The sequence below is a fragment of the Lycorma delicatula genome, chromosome 4 (genome assembly GCF_047948215.1).
Source record: "Lycorma delicatula isolate Av1 chromosome 4, ASM4794821v1, whole genome shotgun sequence".
NCBI lineage: Eukaryota > Metazoa > Arthropoda > Insecta > Hemiptera > Fulgoridae > Lycorma > Lycorma delicatula.
Window position 1 is genome coordinate 29,949,477 of NC_134458.1, and position 20,800 is coordinate 29,970,276.

A 20,800-nucleotide genomic window follows, 5' to 3' on the forward strand; every position below is an offset into this window, starting at 1 on the left:
CTACAGACCGTAATACAAGGACTGGATTTACGGCCACCTGCAGATATGAAAAACTCTAATGATTAAGGAAATGGATTCACACCATCTTTAGAGCTGGTAATGTGGCGGCCCGGGTCGAAATGATTGCAGGTGTAAAGGAGGCAGTTCCACTGACCATATGATCCCCGCGATGGAAAGAATGTAGTTAAGGTGCCCGTGTATGTCGGTGCATGGGAACCCTGAAAAATTCGGTGTGTAGGGGCCTGAAGTCAATGTGGAGATTGCGCATCCGCTCTCTGACAGGACAGAAGCCGATTCCACCGGGGTACCGGACCAAACTTTCAGGGTTGATAGCCCTGAAAGTGATAGCCACTTTCAGGGCTAGTGGGGGAGTGGATCCCGGCGGCTAACCTTACTATAGAAGGGATCCAAATATCATGCAGATTAAACAAAAAACGTGACAGAGGATTCACGTAAACACTCTGGAGAACGGACTAAAGGCTCAGCTTCTGGCCGAACAGAGGCCGCAGATATTGGTATATGATATGTCAAGGGTGACAAGGGTAGAGGAGCCCGAAATTCTCAGGGCCGGGCACGGTCAAAATCCTATCTTCGGCCGCTGGGAAAGAAGGAAACCCCAGAGAGTCACTGGGTTTTAGAGACCTTGCCTTACATCCGGCAGGTGGACGTCTGTTTTTCGGGTGGACCTCATGTAGGGTTGTCAACCATATAGAAGTCGCCCGAAGCTTCAAGTATCAGGGCTTTGGTCCCACCTCTCTCCGCTGCAGAGCGCAGTCAGAGATGTTTTGTCATTGTGTTGCTCCAAGGCATAGGGGAGCCAATTGTCTTGCCAAGTCTGCGCCTACCACGTGCGCCGCCAGTACCCTGATGAAAGGCAGCGATGCAGGAAACCGGGTTGCGGGTAAGCAGTGTATGGCGTAAGAGATTGCTCGGGTGAGTTGTAAAGAATAAGGCGAGAGTTTTAAAAATACGGACCTAGAGGACCCGAGGTTCTCTTTGTCCAGGAGTCGTACGCGGTCGGGGATAGGGTGGTCGGTTTCCACTGAATGGATGTTATTCATTCTCGTGGGGGACGGCCTCTCTCCGCGATGTCAGATGGCGATAGACGACTCCCGTTAAAGCCCATCAGGGCAAGCAAAGGGGGGGTTGGTGTGGCCACCGGAACGACACTAGGTGGGTGTCTTCCCTACAGGGTTGGGATGTTAGGTAAGCTCTAGCAGCTATGTTAGGATGCTGATGCTAAACTGTTCGAGGTTCAGTAGCCGTTTGTAGAGCAGACATTAATTCTTATGCTTTAGGGGGACCGAATGTCGTTGTGACGGGACAAATGGCAAGCAACCCGAAAAAAACGTCTGCAAGAAACACATTTATGCGAAAATGAAACTTTCTAATTAAGTAATTACAATACATTTCGGCGAGATCAACCGACAAATATAAGAGATCGAGGTGGAGTATTCATATTAAAATCGAATAGAACTATTACCGAAGTGGTTGAAATAAACACAATCGGCAAGCGGCCACAATCGGATTGAAGCGCCCGCTTCAGATCACTATCTGTAGGATATACTTGCCGAATTTTTATTGAAAACAAGATGACGTAGCAAGATTAATTACTCAGCTTCCTTCACCCATGCTACTAGTGGGTGACTTCAATGTACATAATTCTGTTTGGGTGTCGGATCTAGTAGAGCCCCATGGAAGAGAATTGGTAAATTTCCTACTGAATTTTGATTTCATTAACTTAAATGATGGTTCACGAACTTTTTTCAATGCCAGAGATGGATCAAAATACTTTATAGATCTAGCACTTATAAATAGATTGATAGCACCCAGGTACACCTTTCATATTTTAGAGGATCTAATTGAAGGGATCATTTTCCGGTGCAACTAGTAAGCGACGTTACAAGAAAAGTATATCCCATCTCCAAAAGGTGGGTGTTTGATAAGGCAGATTGGACGAGCTTCAAAGCTAGGACGATACTCCCTGAAACAACTGGCATCGAAGCCGATGTCGATGCTATCACTAATGCCATACTTGATTCGGCATCAAGATATATTTCCAAAACATCAGGGAAACTTAAGAAGCGACCCGTTCCGTGGTGGAACGATGAAATAAATAAAGCTATAAGAAAAAAGAAAGCAGCATATAATGGTTTAAATAAATGTCCAACATTAGAAAAACTAATTGCCTTTAAAAAAATACAGAGCGTTTGCAAAAAGACTTACGATAGATTCTAAAAAGCGATTCTGGCAGCAGTACGTATCATACATTAATAGAAATACGACTGTGTCAGACGTTTGGAATAAAGTGAGAGCTATTTGTTGGTGTACAAACTCTATTCCCATAACTTGCCTTCAATATGAAGATGAGGTTAGAGATACTCCAAACAAAATTGCAGAATTACTAGCCAATTGTTTCGAAGAAGCAAGCAAAATGGCTAACTACGACGAATATTTCAGAAAACCAAAAACAGAACTTGAGGGTCTGCTAAATTTCACAGCTGAAATGAGTTATTCATATAATGTACCATTCAAAATAGAAGAACTTGTGAAAGCGTTGGAGAAAGCGGGCAACACAACTGCTACTCCGGATGAAATTCATTACGTCATGATCAGGTAGCTGAATACTACTTCAAAACGTAGATTGTTAGAACTATATAATCAGATATGGCTGGATGGAACGCACATGCAGCAGTAGAAAAACGCACTTATTGTTCCAGGTCTAAACATAGATATAAATCTAACGGATGAGAGTAGTTACCGTCCTATTTCTTTAACGTGCGCTATGGGAAATACTTTTGAAAAAATGATAAATAATAGTGTCGATTGGATTTTAGAAAAAGAAAATCTTTTATCCTCGTATCAAGCTTGTTTTCGACAATACCATTCAACTACTGATCAAATGATCAACTTAGAGAACATCATATATAACAGCTTCATCACAAGAAAACATTTTGTTGGAGTCTTCTTTGATACACAGAAGGCATTCAATATGACCTGGCGACATGGAATAATGCTTCAAATATATTAATAGAGCATTCGCAGCAATCTGCCAGTTTTACTCAGCAACTATATGAACGACCATACTTTCCAAGTACCCGTTAACAATGAATATTTATCAGGAAAAAAAATTGGAAAATGGCATACAACAAGGCTCGCCGTTGAGCGGTACCTTGTTCACGATCGCCTACAATAAACGAATATTAGTCATTCTAGCAGAAATCAGCAAAAGTAATTGTGTATGCCTGTAACACTACAGCTATGGTGAAGTGCAAGTTGCAACGAGCGATAAACGTCCTGAATGAAGCTGCGAGGAATAGTGGTTTCAAATTTTAACCGGAGAAACGTGTTGTGTACACTTCTGTAGGAAGAGAGTTCCTCACCGAAGTCCTGTTTTGACCATCGATGACCATCGTATAATATAAAAGAACAATGTACGATTTTTAGGTCTATTACTAGATAAATCTCTTACATGGGGATTATATATACAGCACTTGAGTGTTAGATGCAAAAAAAAACCCTAAACATTATTAAATGTTTATCCAACATCAATTGGTGTTCAGATAATGAGATACTACCGAGGCTGTATAAAGGAATGGTTGAATCGAAACTCGACTAAGCATGTATTGTTTATTCATCCGCTGGAATGTCCACCTATTCCCGACCAAATGGAATAAGGTGTCACCAATTGACAAAAAGTATGAAATTGATTTACGAGAGACATAACCAATTTCTGCAAGAGAAATACCGCCATGGCTTTTAACAGCGGTAAACACAAGATTGGATCTCTCTCGTGTTAAAATAAAAGATGAGCTTGCAGTAAGTGTACTTACTGCAATCCGGAACTAGAATATTAAGGACGTCCTTATGCAAACATCCTGTCCATTTTGTACGTTTTAAATGGACAAGGACAGCGATGTATATTAGTGGGAAATTCAGGGCATGCTGGTATTACATGGAATGAAAGTGTAGACGAAGCTTCCAGAAAGGTGACAGTCTGTGATAACCTGGATATAATTCCTGTACGAGTGGCAGATGTTAAAAATTATCTAACACATACAATAAGATACCGGTGGAGTTATGATTGGACGAAAGATTAAATCCCAGACTAAACTCAGGTAAAACTTCTCCATATGAATGGAAGACAGATGTGAAGCTGACTAGCAGAAAACAAGTGGCGGTGACCAGACTCATAATCGGTCATACGCGAATAACAAATATTCGTGTTCATATTTCATATTTCGTACTCGCATATTCATATTTGTAAACCGGCGAAGAAAGACCAATGTGCGATGTTTGTAATAAAGCACTGACAGTCAAGCATCTAATGGAAAAGTGTCCATACATAAGGACCTCAGAAAGAGGTTCTGTCTAAGAAATAGTATTGCTGCTGATTTGGGAATGCAAATGAAGAAAACATATTTGCGTATCTGCATGCCAGTGGACTATTAACAAGTCTATAAGAAAATTCAAGTTATTAGTTGTACAAAAGAAATCTGATTTTTTGTAGATCAGAAATCTCTAAGCACAGTAATTTATTTCTACGTATAAAAAAATGGAAGTCTTGAAGCGTGCAGGAATAGAGCCGGTAGGTAGCTCCCTCTTGCCTAGGGCGTCCGGGTTCCCCTGCATGCAAGAGTGGGGTAGTTAAGGTGTTACCGATGATGGGAAGGGAGACTTTCGAGGCCAGAGGGCGCGGGGCAAAAAATATGCGCAAGGCATCACTGAAACCAGGTAGGCAACGACCGGGAAGGACAGCCTTCCCGCCGAGGGGTTCTTTGGCCGTCCTCTACGGGATTTGAAGATTGGTTTGCTTGGCATTTCTCTTACCATCACTCCATTTGGTCGCCCAAAAGCATAAGACCGAATGTCTGTGCCACAAACGGCTACTGAGCCTCGAAACAGTTTGGCAACTAGTGTCCTAATAGCTCCTAGAGCTTTCCTAACAGCATGAGCGGACTAAGCGCGGTGTCATACATCACCGGCTTACGTGTCCCAACCGCTCACTTTTCATAATAACTAAAATGTTGTGCCGTACGAGTACAAAAATAGAAGAATTCAAACTGTTACCGACTTCCAATCGGAAAAATTGCTATAAACTGAATTATACCAAACATCGGTTTTACATGATGTAACCTTGATGTGACAAGATACACCTTAAACCTTGTATACCTGTGTACCTCTTACACATGCTTGTCTATGAAAAAATGGCCTACCGTTAAACCTTAATACATCTTAAACCTTATATACCTGTATACCTCTTACACATACTTGTCTATGAAAAAAACGCCCCACCGTTATTTCAACAAGACTTTACTTCATTAAAAAATAATCGATGCACGGTTTACTAATTCAGTAAATCGTACTTTTTGTATGCATATTAGTGAATAAAACCTTTTATTTTTAACGAAATAGTTTACAGAAATAGTTTAGTGTAGTTTGCTACAATACGAATAGTGTAGCAAAATGTTTATTTTTTTCGAATATTTACTGTTCTTTAAATTAAAAATACAAAGTAAAAGAAGGACGAATATTTGAGGTTAATACAAATGGGGTTTTCTTGATTCTGTATTTGTGAAAGCCTGAGCAATTAACTGAAGACTGTCTGCTTTTAGCGAATCACTCCATTAAACAGATACAAGTGATTTCCTTTTGTTTAATTTTATAATTAAATGGCTTTATCTGTTGTATCGATTGTAACTTATAAATAAAAAGATTGATAAATGATAAGCGACGTGGTATGATGAACGGCTCGGTCGTATTTGATGGACGAGGTAGATGAGTTATTCAAAAGATACGGTTATTTGAACGACTGTAAATCAAAAACACCTATTCATGTGTTTTTATAACGGGTATGTACGCTTATGTGTTAGTATATATATATATATATATATATATATATGTGTATGTATGTATGTATGTATGTATTTATATATATACAAGTATATGTAAAGTGTTACAACAGTACACGACACGACTTGTTTAATTGCTGTAAATGAATATTGACCGGTACCGCTAATTGCTCAGAAGTGTTAAAAATAAGGGGGTTGGATCGGACAGTCGGGTGAGGGGGTTGAATGAAAGGGGCTGTTGGTAGGTATTCCCGTGGTTGTAAATAAACATCCTGCCTGTATTTAGGGCGAAGAGAGAGTGACAGAGCGGGAGAGAGAGTGGTTGCGACGATGGAGCAGGTGGAGGTTGCGTGGTGATGGTGCGGCAAGCAGATACTGTGGCCAGATGAAAACCAAACAAACGAAAACAAGAGTAGAGAGAGAGGGAAGGTTGTGCACGGAGAGAGTTTGTGAATTGATACGTGTGATAAAAGCATCTCTTTTGCGGTGTAAATTGGCACGATTGACGAGCGGGCACCTGTATACCGTGCCAATCAGTGAACCGCCAACATTACTGAGTAAAGTCAACCCCTCTCGTCTATCGCTTGCCTCCTGCAACCCCTATAAACCCCTACTTCAACCCTTTTGGTGATACTGGTAATAATGAATCTTTACAATGTTATATTACCACCCGATACAAACATATACGCTCCTGCCGCTTGTTACATAAAGCTAATTCTTTGAGTGCCGTCCGACAAAATTATATTTTATGGTACGAATGTTTAACGAATCCATCAAAATTAATACAGAAGTGACGTGAGTTTTTCGACGAAGGTTTATGCGTTAACAAATACAGCTAAATTACTTAAAAATGTCATTTAAAACTAAAAATAAAAATTTCTTAAATATATACTCAATAAAAAAAAAAAAACAAACTATATATATAGCTAATTATAAAACTAGAAGCAAATATATTTGGAATAATTTTCTTTAAGGCACCAGCACCAACGCGTGTAGAAATCACACTCAATATTGTTGTATTGAAACAAATTTTTAAATTGGGTCTTTCATTATTTATTAATGCCCAAATTTGTAATTTCATAAAAATCACGTACCATTTTTTGTTGTTTTACGTAATTGTAATTTTAAATTTGAGTATTATAAATTTCAAGGTATGTTGTTTTCAAAGATCTGTGATATTTCTTTGGTGTTGTTATTTTATCCGATTATAAATATTTTCTACAGGATTCTGCGTAGGTAACTATTTTATACAGTTTATTGAACAATAATCCCAGACTGTAAGCCCGTTTATAATCACACGCAGTATAATTTCGAAAGGGATACAGGGTAAAATTTCCCTCACCTAATTTAGGTTAGCTTAAGGTATATAATTTACTATTTTTACGGTTAATTTTGCGGTAAATCTCATTTTTTAATGAGAGAAATTAGTTATAGAAGTTCTGATTACAATCGTCAAAAACTTTTGTTTAAGGGGAAACCTCAATGATAATTTCCAGGAACGTTTTTCTACAAAGTGTGATTTGTTTTTTTTATTTATGTTATTGAACTATTTTGATAAAATACATAGTGTGCGAGTATTTTATAACATGCACAAATAATCTATAAGTTTTGATGTTTAGTGAAGGCTTGCATTAACAATGGCGAACCTAATTAACAATAACGGACACGTTTTCAGACTCTTCCAAGAGATTCATGTTGTTAATAAAAAAAAGGCTACGAATGGATAGTATTTGAAGGTATACGTTTAATTTTCTGAAAGACAACACATACATTCGACTGACAACTACTGTGTTTTCTTCACGACAAGGCTAATTCTCCTAAGTCAAACGCGAGCCAAGAGCTACTTCTCGAAAGCAGATTCGCTTTCTTCGGAAATTAAGCCGAAAATCCCACAGATTTTCGATATAAACGTGGCAGATCATTTTGAGTCAATTCTCAATTGAGAATTTTACAATTAGAGAAACAGAAGAGACATTTATCCACGATCGTTTGGTTATAAGCAACAGGACTGAAAAACATGAAATTCGACCTGTTTCGTTAAAAACTCTGTAGATACCTTTTCCAAATAGGCGTACAGCCTATTGTAATCTTTTGTAGGCGTTCAGCCCGGTGTAAACCAGGTATACCGTAATCTCGTAGGTTTTTAATAAGTAGACTCTTTGATAATCAATTTTATCTATCGAAAAATTATTCAATTATTTCTGGAGACCCATATCAAACGGTTATACGCGACTCTTATTCTTCATAGTTTGTTTCCTCGTCGACTTCTTATCGGTTCAAATCGATTGTAAACATCTTCATAAAATTAAGTAGGATTCTAGACCTGAAGAATCTTAAATAAAACTTCAAATATCTATGAACAATTACCGTCTTGCTAGATATAACTCGGTTTACGATAGTGTACGGATAAACAGAAGAATAGTGTGAATGGTTTTTTGTCAGCGGAATTTAAAGGTTGTGGGTTAGGACTTAAGCCCGACAGTTGGTATTTCTTTAAATTATACTTTTCAGAAAGTATATTCTAAATAATACAGCACAAACACCAACTTTACTATATGTACCCGGTTTTGATTCAGAAGTTATAATAAGATTAATAAAGAAGTCGGAGTTCATATCAACATAAAACTGTTTTGAATGAATTTGCAGAACAATATATGGAGAAGCCTTCCAGTATAATAATTTTATAATCCACTTATATCGGGGACAATATAACCTGCAACAAATTTAGTTTTAAAATAATTATTATTCTCAGAATTGATTTAACAAGTTTCATTTGTGATCCTTTTCCGCTATAATATAAAGCTTAATTATTTCATTCTTCACTTTTTACTCCTACATTTACCAGCAAGTAATCGTCGAATAAAACAATCACTGAAATATATTTATATATTCACAACAATACATTAAGAGCATAATCGGTACACACTGGTGCATAGCACCTACGTAGTGTAATTTGAACAAATATAATGATAAAAATAAAAAAAAAAACCTCTGCTTAGAATGTTAATTAAAAACCCAGCTGATTGATCCTGTGTAGATGATAAGAAATCTGATCTGAGAGCTTTAATAATCTTCTAAAAGAATAAGTACAAGCTTAGTTCTGATGTCGATATCTTTACGTCTTCAATAGTCACCGTTCTTTCAGGAATCAAAATTTAATGATCGTTAAATCCATCGATTTAACACTTTTAATTAAATTCATTGTCAAATTTTCACCTACAAAGACTTTAAAAAATAAATACGGAAATTTGCTGGATCGATGTTTTTGCCGTAAACCAGTATGTATACAGCAGTTGATTCTCAACCTTTTTTGTTCTCCGATACCATAATGTAAAAAAAAATATAATGAATATTTTACGACCCCCCCTAATCCTAACCCAATGAAACTTAGTTAAAACTATTTAGCTACGTTGGTAGCGTCGGGCATGAATATGCATGTATGAAGTGTACAAACATGAGCAATTTACAGGTTCCAGCTTGATGAGTACGTGTTCTTTGTAACTTGCTCCGCTTGCATTATATTCGCTGTGAGAGCGTCATGTTCGGACATGCATATCACACGTTTGAACAAGTCGCGCTCTAAGCAGTGTAAAAGAGGGTAAGGGATTGCAGAATGTCAGTTTAGTTTCGAATGCAAAGCGTGCGTCTGATGCCTTTATTTAAGTTTTTGGAAGCGTAGTTTCATCGGAAATAATAATAACTGAGGTTTCGGTTATTTAAAGTGGGTTCATACGGTGGAACTGTTTTGGTTTTTTTTCAATTAGATTCTTAAGCAAAATGGATAAATTTGTGAAAAAAAGGAGTGTACCATCTACATCAAGTGAATCGACTGGTAAAAAGATAAGATTGTACAATGATAAATATTTAAGTTATGGTTTTACCTCATTGGAGAGAAAGCCACAGTGCGTTGTTTGCTTCCAAGTCCTTTCCAATGAGGGCATGAAACCATCAAAATTAATTCGACACTTGGAAAGTAAACATCCGGATCATAAAAGAAAACCCTTGGAATTTAAAAGAAAATTACAAACTTTGAGAAATCAATTAGCTTCTTTCTATTTGTAAATCAAGCTGTACTGATAAAAGTACATTTGAAGCATCTTCTCTCGTAGCATTAAGAGAAGCAAAGATGTGCAAACTCCATACAATCGCAGAAAACCTCATATTGTCTGCTGAAATTGATCTGATCAGTGTTTTAATAGGTATGGAAGAAACAAAAAATCGAAAAAAATTCCTCTTTCTAATGCGACAGTATCAAGAAAAATCGATGAGATGGTTGCCTATGTTTGCGACTGAATAATTCAACGAGTTCAAGTGAATTTTTTAGTATCCAATTTGATGAATTAACAGATGTCGCAAATATTTCTCAGTTCTTATGTTTTGTGATATATGAATGCGATAGGAACAGCCAAACAAAGAAAATATGTTGTTTTTCAAATCAATATCTAGTCATGCAGCAGGACAATGTCTTTTTGATGTTTTTTTTATGAAACTACTACAGTTATAATATAGATTGGATAGAATGTATTGCAGTATTTAGTGATGGTGCAAAGGCGATTAACAGAATAGAATAGTGGATTCCTGAAAAAATAAAAATATCGTCTTACACCAACGGGGGAACGGACACACTGCTTCCTTCGCAGACATGCTCTTGCCATAAAAATATGCGGAAAATCTAAAAAAAATCCTTGTAAAGCTGTAAAAATAATTAATTTTATTATAAGTCAACCATTACAGAACATGCTGTTTGCTAAACTGTGCGATGAAATAGGCGAAATGAAAAAAAAATCCTCTTCTTTTCCGTAAAAACGTCAAATGATTATCACGGGGGAAAGTGTTAACCCGGTTATTGGAATTGGAGATGAATTAATAACACTTGCCTAGTATAAACAACCACCATTCTCAATGATTTTACCGAATAATGAGTATATGTTGCTGTTGGCCTACTTAGCTAATGTATTTTCGCATTTATACGACTTAAATGTGAATTTACAAGGACGTGATAAAAACATTATAATATAAACAAAATTATACACTATTAATGACGGACAAAGTTCATGCTTTCCTTAAAAAGCTTGATATCTGGATTATTCACCTTCAAAGTAAAAATTTTGATATTTCCACCACTTCCAATTATGCAGAGAAAAATTTGGATGAAGAAGACGCTATAATTCACCAAAGTTTGGATAGCGTAAAAATGCATTTGCGTTAGCCAAAAAAATTCAGTTGGTGGAGTATTTCTCGGAAAATAAAAAACGATTTCGCGAAGAGATGGGTACTGAATCCATTTAGTGAATACGTTGTTGCAGCTGCTGAGTTACCATTTGAGATTAACGACCAGCTTATCGAAATGTCTGCCGATATAACGTTACAGTTACAATTCACATCTGAAGATTTAGATATGTTTTGGCTTGCTCGTCGAAGTGAATGTGGAAATTTAGTCACAAAAGCCATGAAAATATTAATCCCTTTCGCCACGTCTTACGTCTGTGAAAAAAGTTTTTGTTTGCGGTTGCGCTAAAAACTAATTATAGAAATCGTCTTTTATCGCTTGAAAACAATTAGGTTTTTTTATAATTCTAATATAAATCCACGTATGGAAAAACTTTTAAATGAAAAACAAATGCAACCACTTCATTAATTTATTTTCTTTATATGTGTACTTATAGGTAAAATTTTAATAATAAACGATTTTTTCTCGTAAAATGATTTCATTATTGTTTACGTGTAAAGTTGTAGGTTAATTTCCGTGGGGGTCACGATCCCCAGGTTGAGAAACGCTGTAATATAGTATAAAAGTACATTGCAGGGGTGAATAGCTACTGTTATTCTTGTTAAAAGTGTGGTAATGATAAAAAAATTCAAAACGCTAATACGATGAAAAATGTTTGTTTTGCAAAAAAAGACACTAAAAGTATTTTTGAATAATTTAAATTAATAAATAAATAAAAATAACTAACTTTTTCAGCACTAAGTTGTTCTTGATGCCTCTATTCAGCACCAGAACACAGAGCCCATAGCATTAGACCGTTAGATGTTCTCATTAATGCTCGACGTTTACAAAGCTCAATCGAGATAATCGGAAGTCAATACTGTGTATTGATGTACTCAAACCAGAGCGAAAGGCGTCTTTTTATTAAGGATTAGCTATAATACAAGAAAAAGTGTTTTATTCAACTTTTTAAATTTACAATAATGAATTTGAAGACAGCAGAATCAAGTGATCCTTGAATAAATCTTTGGGATCATTCCGATCCGAAAACTAGAAAAACGAGTCGAGCTACTTCAGCTTTCTACAAGATGCGTTACCGGTAAAAACAGACTGAGATAGATATTTGTTATGGTGAAACAAAATCATAAACTGGAAGTGAAGTAATAAAATGTTTTAGTTAAGGAAAATTGCATGCTAACAACGATATCCCAGTTAAAACAAATTGAGCCACATTAAAAGTTATCGTTCAAAATTATGAAAACTGGGCGTGCAAATAAAGGCCATTCTACTGCGGTTGATGAGCTTTATTTGTTTCACTGTATGCAATGTTTTAATCCAAATGTATTACTACATTTCGAATTGTCATTTATTAGTTAATACATTTTAGTATTCTAATGATCATAACGCACCGATTAATATTCGTTTCTCATACGGGTAATTTTGGGTCCCTTTTTGTACCGAAATATTTTCTTCTTCAAATTTTCCTTCTTTTAGTCTGAATTACCAACAGAACTTATTTAGATAAAACAAAGTGCAATTCTATTTTTTTTTTTAAGATTTCACCAATTTTTCATTTTCATCCTTCTATAACAAAATCATCGACTAGAATTTTGTCGAATTAGCCTATCCAACATCTTCCTTCAGCAGCGTACATAAATTGCTGCAATTTTTTTAACTTTCAAATACAACTTTGTCCACGTTTTGCGATTTAAAATTTGTTCATATGAAGAGGTTCTTATCTCTTATTTTCTTCAAATTGTCCCTTGCACCTGTTGTTAATAATTGTTTAGCTCCGCCTTGACAATCTTATTCTATACTTTCTCTATATACCGCCGTACACATATCCTCTTTTAAAAACCACACCTCGATCCTTCATCTTGCTATTCTCGGATTTCCTGTCACTGTTTCATCTTAAACATCCCTAAAAAAAATATTTATTTTTTTTAGTACATGCTCGAACCAATTCTTCTTCTTTTTCCTGTAGATTTTATTAAAACCTATTTCCTTTCAGATATCCTTAGAACTTATTTGTCTTCTGGCCTTCAAACTTGTCTTCTTGCACCGTTTAACACTTTAATCTTCCTTCTATACTTTCCAACGCTTCATTCTATTTTCTTAAAATTTTTGATTCTAAAAAAAGGAATAAGTTTATTATACGCCTCGTTTTCAATATTTATTCCGATTTGATCTTCATTCACCCCCTATCGTTATTCCGTTATCTCCAAATTTAAGTACATGTAAATTCATACCGAATAACAGTATTCGACTAAATATATTGAAGTTTTCAGGTTTTAAAATTTTTTACTTTCAATTTCCTTCTCGTTTATTTATGTAATTTTATATAAATTTTCATTTCTTCAGTTCAGACGGTTCAGAATTTGTCACCGATCGATATATTTTCTAATGAAACGATGTGTACGCTTTTGGTAGTTTGATACTTCACTATAGTTTACTGTTTATAATTTTCCTACATAATTATCCAAATCTCCTTTAACATATTATAGCAAACAATCAAAATGTAATTCTCAATATTAATATTTATTTCAGTTAATTATCTCATTTATGCCTGTTTAATATCATAAAAAAACTAAATTTTAATAAAAATTTATATTAAATATGAATAAAATGAAAGAAAGAAAAAGAGAAAAATGGGGTATTGACTTGGTAAGAAGAAAGGTTAGGAAACGCCTGCTATAAATATGTTTAAGTGAATCAATATAAACGATTAATGCTGAAAATTTTATGATAATGTATCACTGTAACGGTTAAGAATTTGGAAAATTTGAATCGAGAGCTGCGAACGGTCGAACCAGAGAATGAATTAGTGAACGCCACATAAAATAGAGACGAATATTAGAAAGATGTGTATATTACGCGTACGATAGTGTGTGTGTGTGTGTGTGTGTGTGTGTGTGTGTGTGTGTGTGTGTGTGTGTGTGTGTGTGGTTGCGCGTGCGTGTGTGTAAGTGTGTGAACGAGAGAGAGTGTAAACGCAAACATTTGGGAAGTTTTCATTCGGTGTATTCTCTTCCAGCGTTATACGTTACGTCCGTCCTGTTCTGTTCTGTCGTTAGCCATCGACGAGTGGATAGCGGATTGAATTGAGGGACGATGTAATAATTTTACAAACAATGAACCCGATCGGCGAGATGAGGGTGTTGCAGTAGAGATTGTTTACGTGTGTGTTCGTCGGATGGGAGGGATGAGAGGAGTGGGGGCAGGGTGGCCGGAGAGAACGCGGGAGGCATATCATATGCAGTGGCCACAATGCACTGGTACACATGTATCACCAGGGTAATTTATGTGTTTGACAAACTGCCATTACAGTGTATCGGCTGCGCCGGTCTCTCGGCCTGTGTCTGTCACCGGACCTCCTAAATCAAATCTGACCGGTCGACAACGGTAAAGGAGGAGGGGAAAGGGTAGGTAGAGTGCGACACGATCGGGGTGTGAGGAGGGACGATCCTATCTGTAACTCTCTGGCAAATTATAATCACACAACACTGACAATAGCACGGCAACAGCAGACAGCGAAACAGAACGGACAAGCTAAGGATACCTAACGCACGACAATCAAATACTGTAAATTAGGTTCATATTTTATTTAAATCCCTGTTGCAGCCAATTACACTGCGGCTTCCATCATAACTAACTCTCTCAGTAGTGATACGGCATCCTACCTACAATTAGTTTCATGTTTCTTGTATTAATGATAACCTTATATGACTGTCGCTAAAGTAATACAACACATATCAATGGAATTTAATATAATGACTACCGATTTTATCAACAAAATTCCACCGTTAAACACCGATCGAATCGTAATAATTATGCATCACGTAATATTACACTATTTAATATTTATAATTATGTAATTTCTAATTACTGTTATTATTAAATATGCAACTTTTACCGGTTGAAAAATGAAAAGCTAAAACAAATAAATTAAAGCTAATCTCTACAACATGCGATCCCGAGTGTAAAAAAGAAACTTGACGGTAAATCAAATCTTATTACTCCACGAAAAATTTAATAAAGGATATTTTATTCGGTCAAACAAGATCAATGTTATGGATTCTGCTTATGTGGTATTTTTATCCGTGAAACATTTTATAACATTTTTAACTGATAAAATGAGATTTTCTAGGGATGTATGATTTTAAAGCGGTTTATGTGTTCCTAAGGAACGTAAAATGGAGTACTTACAATAATCTGGCAGATATTTATGAGTATTCAACAAATAGACGTTCAATTTATAAATCGGGGAGAATATTAAAAAAAAAATTTAGTCTGTAAATCTAAGGTCTAAATATTCTCTGTTTTTTTTTACAGTACAATAAAGAAAAATAAAAAAACAAGCGAAAAAGGATTTGCTATCGTGGAAATAAGTTTTTTCTTTTTAAAACAGAATACTCTTTTAGATTTTTGTAAATATTCAAAGTGCTTATGGAATAGAAGTGGAAGTTTTGGAATATCAAAATTATTGTATGGCTCTAGGAAAATAGGCTGATGCAATTTTTTTTTTTGCAAAATTCGATGAATTTTTTTAAATTCATTTTTCGATGCGAATATATTCTAAAGTAATGAAAATATTTTTATGTAATGGGTATAAAAATATAAATTATTCCACTAACGGGTCATATATAACTAACATATATATATATAGTAAACATATATAGCAAACGTGTTTCGTATTTTGCCGTTTCATTTATCGTTTTGTAATACTTTGACTAAAATAAATTCTATCAGAGATGGCTTCGTAGTTTCCACGAATAAAACTTAGAAAACAGACTGAATTTTATTTTGTATTTAATTTATTAGAATTTTTTTCAAGATTTCTGGGGTTATGCTGTCGATAACGTAATGTTTCATACACAAATTCATTCCCGAATATAATCAAAATGTCAATTACCAAAATTTGTTTATAACGATGTACTCGTTTACAAGTGTTACGATAAAGAAAACCACTATTTAAAGTGAAAAACGTTTACGTGTGAATTTTTCAAGAAAACTTCTTAATCGGTCAAATGGTATGTTATAGATCGAATGTATTATTTGTTTTACAGCATCATTTCGGATTACCTTCTGAGTCACATTCGGGTAAAAATCGGAACACGTTCCCCCGAGTGAAATTGAGAAGAAGGCGTGAATTTCTTTTGGATTTTTATTAAACGAAATCGGGTGATATATTATACGGGTCTTATAGATTCCTTAGATTATTTAAAGATTTAGGAAAAACTTTCAGTAAAAATATCGTCTGTTAAGCACTATGTAAAGCGATGGACGTTCAAAAATCATCTGAGGTACTTTCTCTGAAAGTTTAATACTTGCTTTGCTGTCAGTTCCGTGATTAACAGAGTGAAAAACGTCACTGGAGGCTGTACGACTGAACATCGACCGCAATTAGATATTCTTGGTGTGATACGTGACAGGATACGTGACGTGGACATGGATGTGAATATGTGGCGTGATATGTGACAGGACGGTGAAGAAATCGACGGAAAACCGCTCCTCTTCTAATTTTTTCTCGTAAGCTTGGCACGGATGCTTTTTATTCTTGAGAGCGGCTAAGCAATCAAATAATATTATTATTTGAGGTTTTTTTTTTAAATTGGGTGTCGTCCTGTGTTTAATATATAATCGAATTTGTAGGCAACCCGATCTAAAGACTCATAGGGAGCAATTAACGTTTAGGGGGTTTATTTTACTTCAGAATAAAACAACCATGCGTAGTTATGCTTTCGTTACACTTTCCGAAGGCTACTTACTTTTATGGCTACGGGACTTGAGCTCGGCTGCAGGTTTTCAATATTTTTTTTTAAGTTCTATTACTTTTTTTACTGTTTTAAATATAACTATAACATGAATTTTTATGAATACTTTGTGCGATTAAAAAATCAATTTTTTTATTTTAAATTATTTTTTAATCGGATGGTATTTATTAAATACAAACATCTGTTTAAGTAATAAAAAATATTTTTTGAATTTAAAGAACATAAGAAACGACAATTTAGTAGATTTCAAACTTCAGCGTGAATCGTAATTCCTACAATTATTTCTACGTAATTCCTACATGATATAATTATTTAAAAAAATATTTACTAAAGAAATGCCGATTATTTTTATCGCGATATAATATAATAGAGCTATCTGTTACAATAGAAAACGCCTGATATATGTGCTTCAAAAATTCCTCGACTATCAGCATCACTAACAGTCTTTAACTTATTATATCCGCTTTCCCTTTAAAAGAATGACGTTACTAAAAAAAATTTAGGTTCTAAAACGATTTAAATCTAGAACGATATTTTTTATTAAGTTTATTGTAAAAATGTATTAACAATAAATATATTTGTTACACGATAATTTAGATTACGCCGCGGTTTATTAATTTTATTTACCACAGTTAATGTAACAGAATATTACGTGTTATATGATGTCATTTGTACGTTAGTAATTGCTATTGCAATTGATAGCGAGCTGAATTCTGCGGGTCTGGTACCACGGCTTCGTTGCCTGTTACTCTTACTATTATTACTATCGCTGCAAGCCGGTGGGAGATGTGTATATTAATAATGTACTATGAATATTTCAGCAATTAGTTTGTCTCGGTCAATGGATTTATCGGAAGCACAGTAATATCGCAGGATATTCAGAATTTCAAATGTGATTATCCAGACGACTGTTATTTACTAAACCGAATAACATCAAGAGAGAGTAGGAAAGACTTTCATCGTTCCGAATAATTAATATTATTGGAATAATATGTAATTAAGTAATTGATTTATATAAATTTATATCCATCGCTGATAATTCCCCGACTCGATTTATACGTAAATTCTGAACGAGCCCGGTATTTGTAATTACTGTATCAAGTATTAATTGATATTTTATAAATTCCCATAATTTTTACATAAATATCCAAACCGTATCCTTCTGTTTGATTTAAGGTAATACAGTTGAAATCGATAAAAGGATTACTTCTGTGGTATAATTATCTTTCAAAATCCCAGAGGTAAAACATTTTTAGGGAATGGCTCAGGGAGTCGCTGACGGGCCTCTCCTGATAACTTTTCTTAAAAGATATTTTCGTATTAATAATACTCAGTGTTTTAAAAATAACTTTTTTAATAACCCGAGCTAAGGAATTTTGAAGGGCTAATTATTTTAATGATATGATCACTTACATTTCTACCTTATCGGTAAGTCGTATAAAAGTAATTTGAAGTTTGCTCTTTATGTATTTTATATTATGTAAAATTTAATTTAAAAAAAGTTAGTCTTAAGTATCTTTCTTCCGCGAATTTTAATTTTCATCCGCGAGTTCACGTTTCAGGTTAAGTGTAAGTCATATAGTGCATTAGTATTAAGCGGAATTTTACATCCATTGTGACCATCTTCTGTCAACCGCTCTCCAGGCTGCAGGATTTCAATCGGTTCGTCCTTAATTTCATTTATTTTATATTAGTTTTGAAGTTTTAATTTACTACATTCTAATGTGATTATTATTTTACTACATTTCGCTCAATAATAACCAAAACGTATAATAAAAAAGAAAAAAGAAATATATACATATTTTCTTAGCGATTTATGAAGTATGTATTTGCATGTACAAATTTTAATATTTCGTATGCTGTAAAACTACATTTATCTTAAGATAATTATGCTTTTAATAGATGTATTCCACCTAATAAAATTTCACGAAATAATTTTCTCCTTAAAAATCCCTCATCCTAGAATCCTAGAACTAATATAATTAATTAACGCGTATTAAAATTAAATAAATAAGAAATAATAAGTTTTGTAAAATTTTTTCAGCGATGTAACAGATTGTTATAGATAAATGAAAATATCTAAAAAAAATTTCTTCCTTTCTGTTGTGCGAACAACAATTACGTTAATACTATTAACGATTGACAAATGGATGTTCAAAGAGAGGTTGATAAATCGGTTTTGTAACGCTGTCGAGAGCTACTCACTCACACACGTAAACATAGAAAGCCCGACTGAGAGAATTATATTCAACTATTCAAATTGATTCCGATTCACTCGAAATCAATTCTGCAACAATATATAGACATAATATTGTACATACGAGAAGAGGAGACGTGTATAACATATCGTACATTGTACGTTTCGATGTGGTGGTCGGAGGGACGGAAGAGGAGAGCGTGATAGAATGATAGTGGGGAGTTCGGTTACCGGTATACACACGATGTGGCGCTACACATCGGGAGGTACGACACGGGTAGGCGATGCAACACTACTATATCATAGGCAGCATATGACAGTGTGGATTGCATTGTGCCGTTAGACAATTGAATCATTAACTGTAACCCCCCTGGACTGATTGATTGGGTTCATGTGAATTATTGTATGTTCTCTTTACGTATATGTATATATGTTGTTGGCCCGAGCTCAGTTATACTGCCACGCCGGTTAAATGGGATTAACACCGGTGCACTCGCATACCTGCATCTCCTACCGATATTCACTTCCTGAATTCTAAGCGCGCGCGTCATTGCAATACATCTTACCCCATTCATCATTAAAATATTGTTATCGTTATAACGATTTATCATTACTTTACTAATTAAAACATTCATTCGTAAATTCAAACGGTCTCTATGTTATACTGTCACACACATCACGTACTCTCCCGCGCTTCATTGAGAGATAAAATTACAAAAAGCCTAATTTGGTAAAAAAATATTTTATACAAACAGATGCTGGTACGTCATTGGAGTACTATTAATCAATCCGACCAGAACGTTATAATATGAATTTATTAAACTGGCGTATATATATTTTATAAATTAACAATAAATTCTTCTATATAAAAAAAATTAATTCTACAATAACAAGAGAACAGAGATTATTACCTTTACAGTTTTAAGGGTACCGGGAAGCATAAGTGATTAGATTTACGAATTCACTGCTTTTACTTAATTAAAACAACTGTTAGTCAAAAAATAATATCTTTTAGGACACTCCAAGTAGAAAGTGAAAGATTAAATAATTGAAATAGCCTCTATGACATATATTCTTATTTTTTTTAAATATTGTACTTTTTGTTGTTTATTCTTTTTTTATTTATAATTAAATATATTAAATAATTTATATAATCGAAAGCTAAAACGAGATAGACAAAATTTATAGAACTCTTTATTTTACGGTATCATGGTGTACAATGGAGAGATTTTTAAAATGTTTCCGTTATGAAAACATTTTTAGTTAAATGAAAATTAATACAAATTCTGAAGTCAGTAGGTTACAAGAGATAAATATTAACAATTAAAAAACACGACTGCAAAAAAAAAAAAAACATTGCTCTTTAATATAGGATAATTAAAGAGGAGAATTGAGAGGAAAGTGGAAGAAGTGTTAGGAGAAGACCAATTTGATTTCAGGAAAAGTATAGGGACAAGGGAAGCAATTTTAGCGCTCAGATTAATACTAGAAGAAATATTAAAGAAAAACAAACCAACATACTTGGCATTTGTAGACCTGGAAAAGGCGTTCGATAACGTAGACGGCGAAACGAGCCTTCAGTCAGAAGTATAATTTGTTTACATCAAAAATTAATTTAAACGCCAGGAAAAGATTTTTGAAAGTATATCTATGTAGAGCAGCTTTATATGGAAGTGAAACTTGGACGATCGGAGTACCTGAGAAGAAAGGATTAGAAGCTTTTAACATGCGGTGCTACAGGAGAATGTTAATATCAGATGGGTGGATA